The sequence below is a fragment of the Macaca nemestrina genome, chromosome 15 (genome assembly GCF_043159975.1).
Source record: "Macaca nemestrina isolate mMacNem1 chromosome 15, mMacNem.hap1, whole genome shotgun sequence".
Lineage (NCBI taxonomy): Eukaryota > Metazoa > Chordata > Mammalia > Primates > Cercopithecidae > Macaca > Macaca nemestrina.
Window position 1 is genome coordinate 48,429,143 of NC_092139.1, and position 14,502 is coordinate 48,443,644.

General features: G+C 36.5%; 1 protein-coding gene across 18 annotated transcripts in view; it reads left to right on the forward strand.

Moving 5' to 3' along the window:
• LOC105481485 (mono-ADP ribosylhydrolase 2) overlaps window positions 1–14,502 on the forward strand; it is a 2,105,812-nt gene that overhangs the window by 808,967 nt on the left and 1,282,343 nt on the right. The gene's annotated exons all lie outside the window — the stretch shown is intronic.

Here is a 14,502-nt window from a genome sequence, read left to right on the forward strand (position 1 = left end):
TGACGAAAGACTGAGAGAAACTTTAGAAATGCAAGTGAGGGAGTAAGGTGCTAACACGCCCATAGCAGTCTTGGCAGATGAAAGATACTGATTGTCAGTTTGCCTGAAGATAATACCTATATACACAGAATGGGTTTGACTCAGATTCCACCATTTATTGCTGTGCCCCTAGGAACCCACTCAATCTTACTGAGCCTCAGTTTCTTCTTTGGTTAAATTGGGATAACCATACTTGTCTAATTTACTTTCTTTCTTTTTTTTTAAATTATATATTAAGTTCTGGAGTACATATGCAGAACTTGCAGTTTTGTTACATAGGTATACACGTGTCTTGGTGGTCTGCTGCACCCATCAACCTGCCATCTACATTCAGTATTTCTCCTAATGCTATCCCTCCCCTAGGCTCCAATCCCCTGACAAACCCCAGTGTGTGATGTTCCCTTCCCTGTGTCCATGTGTTCTCATTGTTCAACTCCTGCTTATGAGTGAGAACATCTGGTGTTTGGTTTTTTGTTCCTGTGGTAGTTTGCTGAGAATGATGGTTTCCAGTGTCATCCATGTCCCTGCAAAGGACATGAACTCATCCTTTTTTATGGCTGCATAGTATTGCATGGTTTATATGTGCCACATTTTCTTTATCCAGTCTATCATTGATGGGCATTTGGGTTGGTTCCAAGTCTTTGCTATCGTGAATGGTGCCACAATACACATACATGTGCATGTGTCTTTATAGTAGAATGATTTATAATCCTTTGGGTATATACCCAGTAATGGGATTGCTGGGTCAAATGGTATTTCTAGTTCTAGATCCTTGAGGAGTTGCCACACTATCTTCCACAATGGTTGAAGTAATTTATACTCCTACCAACAGTGTAAAAGCGTTCCTATTTCTCCACATCCTCTCTAGCATCTGTTGTTTCCTGACTTTTTAATGATCATCATTCTGATTTACTTTCTAGGGTTGCTGCGAGTACCCAGTGGAATAGTGTATATGAACATTTCCCAGGAATTTGGGAAATGGTATGAATTTTATTTCCTTGTTCTCAGTTGGACTGTGTGGAATCTTAAAGACCTAGCCAGATGTGAACCTTTCCCTTTTTAAAATTTTTTAAGTTTTTATGGGATCTCATTATGTTGCCTAGGCTTGTCTCAAACACCTGGCTTCAAAAATCCTCCTACCTCAGCCTTCCAAAGCACTGGGATTATAGGTATGAGCCATTGTGCCAGGCCTTTCCATTTTTTTTTTGAGATTGAATCTCGCTCTGTCGCCCAGACTGGAGTGCAGTGGTACAATCTCAGCTCACTGCAGCCTCCACCTCCCGGGTTCAAGTTTTTCTCCTGCCTCAGCCTCTCAAGTAGCTGGGATTACAGGCCTGCACCACCACATCCGGCTAATCCTTTGCTCTTTTAAGAGAGTGTTTGATTGTACATCTTCCTGAGTGAACAACCATAAAGATCAGAAAATTCCAGTAACAATAACTTTTTAACCAACACCTTCTAAACAGCACCTTGAATTTACTTCTGAATAAAGAAGAAGTAAGGGAGGTTTTGAAACTCAAGAAAAAGATAAAGGAATGTTTGAGTTTGATTGAGACCAGGAGACAGAGTTTAAGACAGTTCTTAATCTATTATTAATAGTGAGGCCTTAGGCCTCATTTAAAAAATGACCTCCTTGTAGAATATGAAGTGGTACCCTTAAGACCTAACCATCGATGAGCTTACAAAAAGAGATATGTTTTCCCCCATCGGAAAGCTTCCCTCTCAGTGCAGTTCGAAAAATGAAGGTCTACCCCAGGTAGTCATCCTTCATGTAACATTAAATATTAAATTAAATTGGTTGGTTGTAGAGCCAGTGTTTTCTTTGAATTTTTTAATGTAAAGAAGTAGTTCTTCTGGAATATTTTCTGGTAGTGTATCTTATTTCCTTACCCACCTGTGATGTAGAATCTCTTCTGCCTTGGCAGGAAGAGAAATCTGTACTACACTTATTTACTTCTGGCAAAGCAGTTCCTATTTTAATACCTACTTGAAAGTGTTAAGACTTTTATTTTATTGTTGTTGTGGAGGGTATGAATTATTTATACAAATTTCTCGCTTTAAACCAGAACAATGATAAACTGCTCTTTAAATATCTGTTGGAAAGGCTTTCAGTTTTAACTCATTATATTGTACTGCACCTATTAAGTCATTTATTGGGTTTTCATCAGAGTCAAAACACTCAAAAGTGATTCAGGGTTCTAGATGACTTCTTAGCTGTAAAATAAGTTTGTCTTTTTTCTCAGCATTTTGGAGCAACTTTACATACACATGTGGTTGAGATCATTTGCTTGAAGCCAGTTAAAACCTATTGGAAACACACAAGACACAGCACAAGTATTGCATTTTTGGAGCACAGTATGCTGTGTGTCAAAAACCTAAAATCATTTATTTCTAGTAATTGATCTCAACCATATGAAAAAGTATTAGCTACAAGAAGCAATCAGCATTGTTTATGACAGAGAAAACCCAGAAACTAATTAAATGTCCAATGAGTTACCTGAGGAAATTTTGAAAAAATTCATAAGAACTAGCTATTTAAAATGATTCTGTAAAAATATTTATTTAAAATATTTATTGACATGAAAATCATTTCATGGAATTCTAAAAAAAAAGATGGCAAATAGTATGAATAGGTGATCTAATTTTGGTATTAAAATATATGTTATTTATTTAAATTGTTAAAAATGCATAGAAAATGGTATGAAAGGACACGTATGAAAATACTATCAGTGTTTATCTCTGAGTAGTGGAAATCTAAGTAGCATTTATTTTTTTTTCTTTTTGCCTATTTATTTACTATTTTGTGTTTTGAATTATCCCGTGGTGAACATATGTTACTTACTTCATAAAAAGTAAGAAAAACTGTTCAGGATGACCGACACATCTTCAAATAGGGGACTACAAGAGAGGGAGGTGGTAGAAATTGACCATTCTGTAGGGGGACCATTCTGATTTTAGGATTTCTCTTTTTAGCTTTGGTAAAAATAAACAGAAAACAAAACCGTGTCTTTAAATATAAGTATTAAAAAGACTGTGTTTGTTCTATGTGTTTATACTGAGGTTCAAATAGCTGTTGTTGATTTACACTGTTTGAGTGACTAATTTCTACATTTTTAGTCTAATTTTTTCATCTGCTTTTTGAACCAATATAGGTGATATTCATTTCTAGAATATTTTATTATGATGTCTGCATCACAAAATAATAGTTAAATGCATTGTGTGCTGACCAGATCTGACTAGATTCTAGGCCTATTCTAAGTGCTTGGCATGTATTTACTTGCCTAATTCTCACAATATCCTATGAGGCAGGTACTATTATTTTCTCTGTTTTACAGATGAAGAACCTGAACAGCCCATGGGAGCTAAATCTTTATTGGAAGTCGTAAAACCTGTGGTAGATCTGGGATTTGAATCAAGCAGGTTGGCTCCAGTGCCATACAAATATGTGTCACATATGCTACATTATATTTTCATATTTACCGAAGATGTTATGATGGTTAATTTTCTGTGTCAACTTGACTAGATCATAGGGTGCCCAGATAATCTGGTTAAATGTTAACTCTTGGTGGCTTTATGATGGTGTTTCTGGATGATATTAGCATTGAAATCAGCAAACTGCATAAAGCTGATTGCCCTCTCCAATATGGGAGAGCATTATTTGATTGACTGAGGGCCTAATAGAACAAAAATGTAGAGGAAGGGAGAATTCACTCTTTTTGCCTGATGGCTTGAGCTGGAGCATCATCTTCTCCTGCTCTTGGCTGGGACTAGACTTATATCACCAACCCTCCAGTTCTCAGAACTACACTACCAGCTTCCAGGGTGTCTAATTTGTAAATGGCGGATGGAGTTTTTAACCTTCATAATTATGGTAGCCAATTTCTATTGGCTTTGCTTCTGTGGAGAACCATCACGCAAATTTGATGAATGAAAATGCTCATTTAAAATGAAAGGAAACTTCAAACACTGTATTATACTTTGAAGTATAAAGTAGGTAATATATTTTTAATAGAACATGAATCCCCAAAGAATTTTATTTTCATAAATAGCTTGTAAAGAGGATTAAATTTTTAACTTGTAATTTTTCCCTTTTTGTTAATATGTGTGTGACACATTTTGTATGAATGTCACAATATACCATACCCTAAAATACATCATTTTTGTGCCACTGGTTAATTTAATATTTGTTTTCTTTGTAATATTTATTTATCCAAGAATACACACACACATACACACATATATATTTAAACACATATGTTTATACTTATCCTATGCACACACACAGTATGCTTATCCTACACACGCACACACACGTGTGTGTATATAGGTATGTTTATATATGTATATATGTATATGTATGTGTGTGTATATGTATAGGATAAGTAGTTCTTTTTTCTTTTTTGTATGTAACCCATAAAATAATTAGAACATGCAAACTCACTCTGTGTTTTCAAAGGTCCAATTCATTATCACCTCACACCTTTTCAGGAAAGACAGTTATCAAAAGCATCTCAAATTTAGGCTTTCACTGTGTAATGTCAAAGTTCAAACAGTAGGAAAAGAAATTTATACTTACAAAAATCTCATTGTGCGTTACATTTTAAAAGGCACCTGCCATCCTAGAAAGAGACAATAAATGTTTTTACCCTTTAATGTTTAGACTCTTAACAATTTTCATACTAACTTTCTTTCACAGGCCTAAAATTGTACTTTTCCCCTCCTGCCATTTTTTCCCCTTATTTATATCATTTTATGTTGGCCTCTTTCTTTTCACTTTTTTCTGTTCTTTTATCCCTTTCATTTCTCTCCGTCTAATAACTTTTTATCCATACTAATAATATAGATGAAGATAGTGTATGTGTATTAGTTCATTTTCACACTGCTAATAAAGGCATACCCAAGACTTGACAATTTACATAAGAACGAGGTTTAATTGGGCTTACAGTTTCATGGGGCTGGGGAAGCCTCACAATCATGGTGGAAGGCAAGAAGGACCAAGTCACATCTTATGTGGATGGCAGCAGGCAAAGAGCTTGTGCACGGAAACTCCCATTTTTAAAATCATCAGATCTCGTGAGACCCACTCACTATCATGAGAACAGCATGGGAAAGACCTGCTGTGATTCAGTCATCTTCCACTGAGTCCCTCCCACAACACATGGGAATTATGGGAGCTACAAGATGAGATTTGGGTGGGGACACAGAGCCAAACCATAGCAGTATGCAAAAGATGTTTTTATGGATTTTTAAAAATAAATTAACAATGCTTTTTATGACAGTGAATGAACGCTATTTTTCAAGAATAAAAAGAGAAGCTATGCCAGATCTCCCCCAGTGACATAAAAGAGAAAAGTAGTTATTCCAGGAAAGATTGTATTTCAGTTTCTGGTAAAAGAAAAACTGACTAAAAAGAGGCTTAAACAATTTTTTCTCTTTCTTCATATAACAAGTCCAAAGGCAGGCAATTTCTGGTATTACTTTAGCAACTCCAAGACATCAGGGTCGAGGTCAGGATGATGCTCTTGACTTTTCCATCTAGTGGTGAAGTGGTTGTTGCAGCTTCAGCCATCACACCCACATTCAAGGTAGGATGAAAGAAATCATGTTTATCAGGACAGCAAAATGGCACTGGAAATCCTCTGCAAATTTCTGTAGGTAGTTCACCACTGCCTCACCCATGCTGCAGGGCTAATTCTAGTTGCACACAAGACTGAGCAATAAGTTTTTGCCACTAAAATTGTCAACTGAATAATAAATCAGGTTTCTCTTAAAAGAAAATGAAAACTGATTATCTGATAGATGTATTAGCTAGGTATTTCTATGCAACAAATTCTCCCAAAATATAGTGGTTTGAAGCAACAAACATTTACTATCAAGCAGTTCCTTTTTCCTTTTGAACCCTTTGACCAACATCTCATTTCCCCTATTTTCCAGCCCCTGGTAACAACCTTTTCACTCACCGCTTACTTGAGTTTCAGTTTTTAGACTTCACATATAAATGAGATCACACATTTGTCTTTCTCTGATTTCTTTCACTTAGCATAATATCCTGCAGGTTCATTCATGTTGTCATGTTATCACAAATGAGAGGGTTTTCTTTATTATGGCCAAATAATATTCTATTACATACACATATATAAATAGATATAGAAAATGTGATGTGTATATATGTCGCATTTGCCTCTTATATCACAATATGCCTCAAGTGATAGAGTGACTCACCAAAGGGCTTAACTCACATCTAATATATAGTTGACTTCATTGTACAGTAAGTCTGACATTAAGTATGGTGCCTGTATTAATTTGCTAGGGCTGCCATAATAAAGTACCACAAACTGAATGACTTAAAGAACAGAAAATTATCCTCACCCATATTTATGTGCACCCAGATTGAAGTGTCCTTATGTAATGTAGCTATGCTTACTTTTTGGTGCCAAACATCTTAATGTCTTTTTTAAAAATATGTGTCAGTGAGAACTGCCACCTGATAGGAAAGCATATTTAGATTCTTTTTCAAACAAATCTCATTGGATCTAATATATAATAGTTTTATAGATTATATGTCTTATCTTTATCATATACATTTACTTGATTACTGGTGGTTTTATCCCAAAGTTACAGTTCTGTTTGTTATAAATTGATATTATCATAGAGGAATAGCCTTTAAAGACCTTGGAAGTAGAGTATTAGTGCAAGGTTTAAAAGAAAAACGGCAGCATTAAAGAGTGTCAGCTCTTACATGTATATGCTTTTTAGGAACATAAACTCTCTTAGGTCATACTTGTCAATAAAGGATATTTTTCTCATAAGTACTCTATAAGCTTTTAGAAATTTTCCAACAGGTGATAATACTCCTTAACAGTCGGCTGGAAGTGTCAGAGCTCAGGATATCTGCTTTTTAATTGCCATATTCAAGGTCTAATTATTTTCTCTACATTGGGGTAAGAGAACTGTAATGAGGAAGTAAAATCATTAAACACCAGTGAGTAAGGGCACAGAATCTTCTTGAATTCTGATGTGAATTAGCTTTCCCAGCAGAGCTTTGGCTGTGGATAATTTCTATCTGAATGTCTCCTTCTCAGTTATTTGAGAGGTCACATAAAATATAAAGAAAGACTGCTCAACTCTTGTGGTCTTTAAAGAGAAGGGAAGACAATGGATTAAAAGGCTATTATTACATTTAGACTTATAGACTGTTAATACTTAAGAGTTTATTAACCTCAAAGTGTCAAAATGTTCTATAAATGAGTAAGATAGTATGCAAATCAGGCTACACATATGATAAAAGTTGTCTTTCGAATAAGTGGCCTAGAAATATATAATACTACACAGATTTCATACTTTTTGAATTCACAGAATTTAGACACTCAGATTCCTTTAAAACCAATTTTGCTGCTTTATTTATTATTTATTATATTGCCTTTCACAGTTATTCTTTTCTGTAATTCTCAGCTGTTTTAGAAAACTACCACAATTACCAAACTGTCTCAAAAGCAAGATTTGTTACTGAAGCTACTAGAAGGCTAAGAAATCACAAACATTTGATTCTTTAAGAGTATTTGTGTATGCTTGTGTGTATATCATGCATGGTTTTATGATAAAGCATGCTAAATAAATTGTTTGTGTTTGTGTGTATGTATTTACTACTTATGGAAAGAACATAACCCATGGCAGAGACTGAACTAAGTGCTTTCCGCATTATCTCATTTTTCTTTTAACAATTCTTAAATGAAGGTATTTTCCACATTTATTAGATAATGCAATGGGCTTAGCAAGTGGCTGTATTAGTCCATTTGTCTTGCTATAAAGGAATACCTGAGGCTGGGTAATTTATTTTAAAAAATAGGTTTATTTTGGCTTATGGTTCTGTAGACTGTATTAAGAAGCATAGTGGTGGCATCTACTTCTGGTGAGGGCTTGTAGAAGCTTACAATCATGGCAGATGTGGAAGGAGAGCAGGTATTTGACATGACGAGAGAGGAAGCAAGAGAAAGAGAGGGAGTACCATATTCTTTTTAAACAACCAATTCCCATGTGAACTAACAGAGCAAGAACTCACTCATTACTGGGGGGAGGACATCAAGCTCTTCATGAGGGATTCACCCCCATGTCTCTAACACCTCCCACCAGGTTGCACCATCAACATTGGGGGTCACATTTCAACATGAGCTTTGGAGGGCACAAACATCCAAACTACACCAGTGGTTTAGCTGGGATATGAACCTAGGTCTGCCTGTCTCTAGAGAACATTCATGGAAGTACATAGAAACCATATTCTTCCTTGCCACTACAAAAAACTCTCTAGCAATTTGCCAGTGTTGATTATAAATAATTTTATATGGATCCATAAAGAAAATAACAAATTTTGAGCCTCTCTGGAAACTGTGAAAAAAAGATCTGTCCTCATATCAACCTTTGAAAATTCAAAGAGCAAACAGAAGATTGGGTTACTTCTGTGATCACATTGATAATTCCAGCAGGCAAATCTTAGTCACAACGAGTCCCTGGAGTCCAGCCAGTCTGGCTGCTTTGATGTTGGGCTCAGTAGAACTGAACCAAATGTGCGTGGGAAAGAGAAGAACCAGATATTGCCATGACTGCTCATCAGTCAGGATTTCGTGGACTGAAGAACACAGAGTGAACAAACCTGAACCCGTACAGGAAAAATGAACGTAGCAGGAGCAAACCATCACCCTCTCAAACAGCATAGGATGGATTTTCTGGAGCCAAAGAGTGGGTTTGGGGTTATGTAGTCCAAAGTCTGGACTAAAGGGAACCTCAGGTCACCAGTGTAAGTGATCACCCATATCTTGGGTCTCCTAACAACTTCACATGAGTAGTTTAATATGTTCAAGCTTCAGTTTCCACCCTTGCAAAATGAAAATTATATTGTTCTCTTCCAAGGTTGTTGGTGAGGATGAAAGAGATAATATTGATGAAAGGAACCTCCATACAGTGCCTGATACACAATAGAGATGATGATGATAATTGCAATCATAATCATAGTCATAATCACAATAATGCCCTTTCTAGCCACATAGGGCAGAGACATTGGAGCAGTGGTCCTCAAACATACGGTCAGATTTGTCATTAAAGTCTGTGATCTTATGACATGATGAACCCATTAGATACCTCTCTATCATCTGGATATTGTTCCTTGCTTTTTCCAAGATCTTTTTGAAGATGAGAATATATTTTCATAATCTTTTACTATTTTAAAAGCTTTCTGTTGAGCATACTATACATATTGGAATGTGCAAATATCAGTTATACTTCTTGATGAAATTTTACCAACTGAACATTTTTGTAGCCAGTACCCAGTTGAGAAACAGAACACTTTCTCCAATCACTACACTCCCCCAATGAAGTGTATCCTGGGCTAATAGATAAGTTTTGCCTATTTTCCAAATTTAAATAAATAGAGCCATATGCTTTGTACATGTTTACACCTCACTTCTTTTAGTCAAGATAATGGTTGTGAGATTCATAGATTCATTCATGTTTTGCATGTAGCCATGCTTTGTTCTTTTTTTTTTATGGCTATGTAATATTCTATTGCATGAATATACCACAATTTATCAATTTTCCTATTGATGGGCAATTTGATTAGTTTCCAGTTTGGGGGTATTATGAATAGAGATTCTATAAATATTCTTGTGCATGTCTTTAGTGTACAAATGGACATATTCTTGCATGCCTAGGTTTGGGACTGCTAGGTCATAGTATCCATATGTTTAGCATCTTTTCAAAAGCAAGGGTATCATTTTATATTCCCACCAGCAGTGTACTGGGTTGTTTTCAATGATTATTGTGTATTGGGAATTATTCTTCCTGCATCATGGTTATTTTTAAAGCATCCACCTGAGAAGAATGCAGCTCTACTAAGGGCTGGTTCTTGTGGGCATTAGATCCCACCAAGACAGCTGAGAGCAGGACATGCTCTATGATATGTGGATGTGTTAGAGGCTGGAAAGCTATCAGAACCATGTACTTCTGCTGCTGTTTTATGGCTTCATATATTTTGGTGGCAGTCCTTAACAGCTGTGGATTTATTTTTCTAATGTTTGCTTGGAAACTGAAATGAGTTTGAAAGCAGCCCAATTCATATAGACCACACAAGAAAGAAGCAGCATATTAGATAACACAAATATGGGCTAGAGTGGCGCCAGAGAACAAAAAAGAAACAACTAACGATTAGGTAACTAGTGGACCCAGTCATGAAATTTAGTAATATGCTGTTTCAACATAAAAGGCTAAGAAAAGCTTGTTTGAAATTGTAGAAGTGTCTGACAGCTAGTGTAAGGAATGTGTGAGTTTTCCTGCTGACATCCTCCCATACCAATGACAGTTTCAACTTATCAGGTGGCCTCCAATCTTAGCAATGAGGAGAAAAATGGGTAATAAATATGAGATCTTGTGTTAATTCAAACCATTCACAAATCTCTTTATTTTAGGGAAAGTCATGCTAAAACCACAAACCAGCAGGAAGAAGTAAAACTTTCAATAATGGATTGAGCATCGACTGAGCTTGAGGTCTGACACGCTGCATTCCCATTTTATCCTCAGACCCTGCCAGTTGTGTATTTTCGCTAACATGTATCCCACAGATTGGTCCCAGAGATACTAAGTCACTTGTCCAAGTTCCCAAAGTTTGTGAATAACAGAGCCATTTTCAAATTGAGGTTGATCTGATTCTTCAATGCTTCATGTTGTGAGAGAGACATAAAAGGGAAGTAGTATGTTTTGGCAGTAAACAGCAGGCAAACTAAAAAATATTATCTGATGGACAACACAAACACTCTTTACATCTCTGTCACTGTGCCCTGTCCATTAGAAGCAGCTGAATGCCATTTGGCTCTTTCACTTTCTGCTGTCTCAGAAAGACAAGCCAAGCTTACACAAATCACTGTCTTTGTTGTCCCCTCACCTCCATGTCTGTATTCATCTCTCTTCCCTTATGTTGTAATTTTCTAACCCTTTCCCCTCCCATCGAGTGGCCTTATCTGAAAAATGAATCCTCAAGTTGTCCACAGCTCTTCACTAAGACCCAGTCTAGATCAAAATGAATGCAGGAGGCTCTCAGGCAGCAGGGCAATGTGTGGAATTTATGGTAGTGTGGGGGCGTAATCTTAGTGCAGACAAGTTTTCCTTTGCCCTGTTGGAATCACATCGGAGCCATCAAATTATATTGCTTCTGAAGATGCAGTTAAAGTGACTTGGGATGTGCTCCTCTGGCTCTCCCACTTGAAGAGCTTTACTGTGAAGCTTGAGCTTAAGGTAGAGATAAGCTGGTAGGCCCAGGTGAGGAAAGTGGTTCGATTCCTTGTGACATCTGGAATCAGTACTTGACTGATAGAGTTGGTCCGTACTTTCATGATCAAACATTCCAAACACCTCACTTAATGAGGGAAGCTCCAAAAGTCAAATCCAAGAATGACAAGTTAGGGAGGAGTGAGAGCTAGAATAAAAATCTCCCAATACACAGTATAGTCCTCTTTGCTTTTTTAAAAAAAGTTATTGTAATCTCACAGATGAGTAAAAGTAAGCAAAATGAAGCTAGCTGATTTAACAAACTTCATTGTAGCATCGACCAAAAATGTGTGAATCAGCATTAAATTGGGCCAGATTTGGGGTGGGAGAAAAAAATGGTCAGATTTGTTCCACCAAAAGTCATCATTAGATGGCTTCATTCCAAGCTCAGAGTGTACATAAAGCAATTTGCTGCTCACAGCACGTCCACAGCAAATTATTTCCCTTCCTAAATCAGAGTTGTGGTCATCTAATTTCCCATTCTCAATACTAGTCATGCTTTCGCTCTGTGTAAAAATTCAGATTTTCTTCTCTCTTCTTAGACACATGGCACCTTTTCCCTGGAAAAGGTAATTTCAACGACTGTATTGACATGTAATGATATATTCACATGCCAATCACATTTGCATTTACTCCACTTGCTACTGAAAAGCTGCAAAGGAGTCCCTGTCATCGTGTGTGTCCTCTTCCAGCCCAGCATTCACAGCAGGCTGGCAACGCCAGGCATTCAGTCAGCAGGTTATAACGGCCCTATCGCTTTCTGTTATTCAAAATGAAATTTAACTGGGAACTTCATATTGTATTGAGCACTTAACCCAGTTTTCTTATTTGTTATAGGTTTATATTGTTAAGCAGTATGGTAAAAATAAAATTCTATTTACCAAATTCTCCTTAACACATGGAATGTTTCATAGGCCAATAAATAATAGGTTTTAAAATAACTTCCAAATCTTTATATTCTCCATATTCTTAATATCCTTCTTATCTACTCCAGACCTTTTATTTTAAAACTTGAGAATATCTTAAGTAATTACCAGTCAATATTTATTACATCAGTATATTCTGCATTTAGCTTTATTGCTTATATTTTAACAAATACAATAAAGACAATTATATATACAAACTTATGCAGTTTGTAGCTTGTTGGTATGGGCCAGGCCCTGTGTTAAGCAATTAGAGGATCTAAGTGAGCCCTCACCTTAACTCTGTGAAGTAGATATCACTGTCCCCTTTTTACAGATGAGGAAACTGAGGTTCAGAGAGGTTAAATCACTCTTTCAATGCCACACTTAAAAAAGTGGTCAAACCAGGAGTGATGGTGAGTGCCTACAGTCCCAGCAACTCAAAAGGCTGAGGTGAAAGGATCACTTGATACCAGGAGTTTGAGTCCAGTTTGTGCAACATAAGAGACCCTGTTTCAAAAAAACAAAATAAAAATAAGTGGTCAAACTAGGATTTATAATCAGAACTGTCTGACATTAAAGTGCTCTAAAAGGTGAAAACACGACTGGGCTCAGTGACTCACACCTATAATGCCAGCACTTTGAGAGGCCGAGGCGGGTGGATCACCTGAGGTCAGGGGTTCGAGAGCAGCCTGACCAACATGGAAAAACGCCATCTCTACAAAAAATACAAAATTAGTCGGGTGTGGTGGTGCATGCCGGTAATCCCAGTTACTCGGGAGGCTGAGGCAGGAGAATCGCTTGAACCTGGGAGGCAGAGGTTTCAGTGAGCCAAGATCGCTCCATTGTACTCCAGCCTGGGCAACAAGAGTGAAACTCTGTCTCAAAAAAGAAAAAAAAAAGTGAAAACACATTATTCTGTTTTTAAAATGGCATGAGCTTTCTTCCTTATTCCATATTCACATGGACCATTTTATCCACAGGGAAAGACGAGGAAATTATAAATACCATGATTCATAATTTAATTGCCAGTGAATTGATAGATAGTAATGAAACAAAAGTATGAGTGCACAGAGCGGAGTGAGGATGGTATTAGTCATTCAAAATCTATTCAGATGTTAGCAATGGGCCTGTTTTTGCAAAATCTAGGATCTTTATAAAAACTTTTTTTAAGAGCTGAACTTTATTGATTCAAATACTAAAACTTTTACAAGAAACTTTTTTAGTTTTATTTTATTTTTAATTGACAAATAGTAATTTTCTTTAAGGGGCACACAGTGATATTTTGATACATGTATATATTGAGGAATGATCAAATCACAGAACTAACATATTCAAATATTTATGATATTTTTGTGGTAAGAACATTAAACATTCTCTTTGGCTGTTTTGAAATATACAATACATTACTATTGACTATAATCACCCTGCTGCTCAACAGAACACCAGAACTTATAATAGCTCCCCCTATCCACCCCACCTCAAGCCTCTGGTAACCACCAATCTACTCCCTACTTCTATGAGTTCAACTTTTAAAAGTAACTTTTAGTGGAAATCTTTCTAAAATATTCCATAGGCATTTCTGTATAGCATTTTAAACAGATGACCTCAGGACATCACTTGAAAAATCCAGAATTTCACTATGCAGTGCAATAGCTCTGGTCCGTTTTCATTTGTCTTGAGCTCTGCTCTCTTGATATTGACTCTCGTGTCGGAATCCACTTGGTTCCTCCCTTAGTGACTTCTCTTCCATCTAGTGTGCTATGGACTATGTAACACAGGGTTGCAAAAAATCTGTGTATGGAGTGATTGGGATTCTGAAAGAAAGCCTTACAGAGGAAAGTGGTGCTTCAGTTATAGCTTTTTGGGGTACCAGACAAGTTTTATAATTTTGAAATACTGATTTATTTATATTTCACATTGTTCACTACATATAAATGCACATGTAATAAAATGATGGTAAAGGTACATACAGAAAAAATTAGGCATAGAAATGTGTAAATGAGAACCCATATCAAGGAGCTTCTTGGCAGTCAAACCCAAAGAGGCAGATAATGTATAACAGCCCTGAAAGCGCTCCTAGAAAGCTTCATGTATCTTTAAAAAAAAAAAAAAAAAAAATTCCCTAAGTCAAAGCTGTGTTGTAGTGGGCTAAAATTTCTTCTTCTTCTTCTTCTTCTTCTTCTTCTTCTTCTTCTTCTTCTTCTTCTTCTTCTTCTTCTTCTTCTTCTTCTTCTTCTTCTTCTTCTTA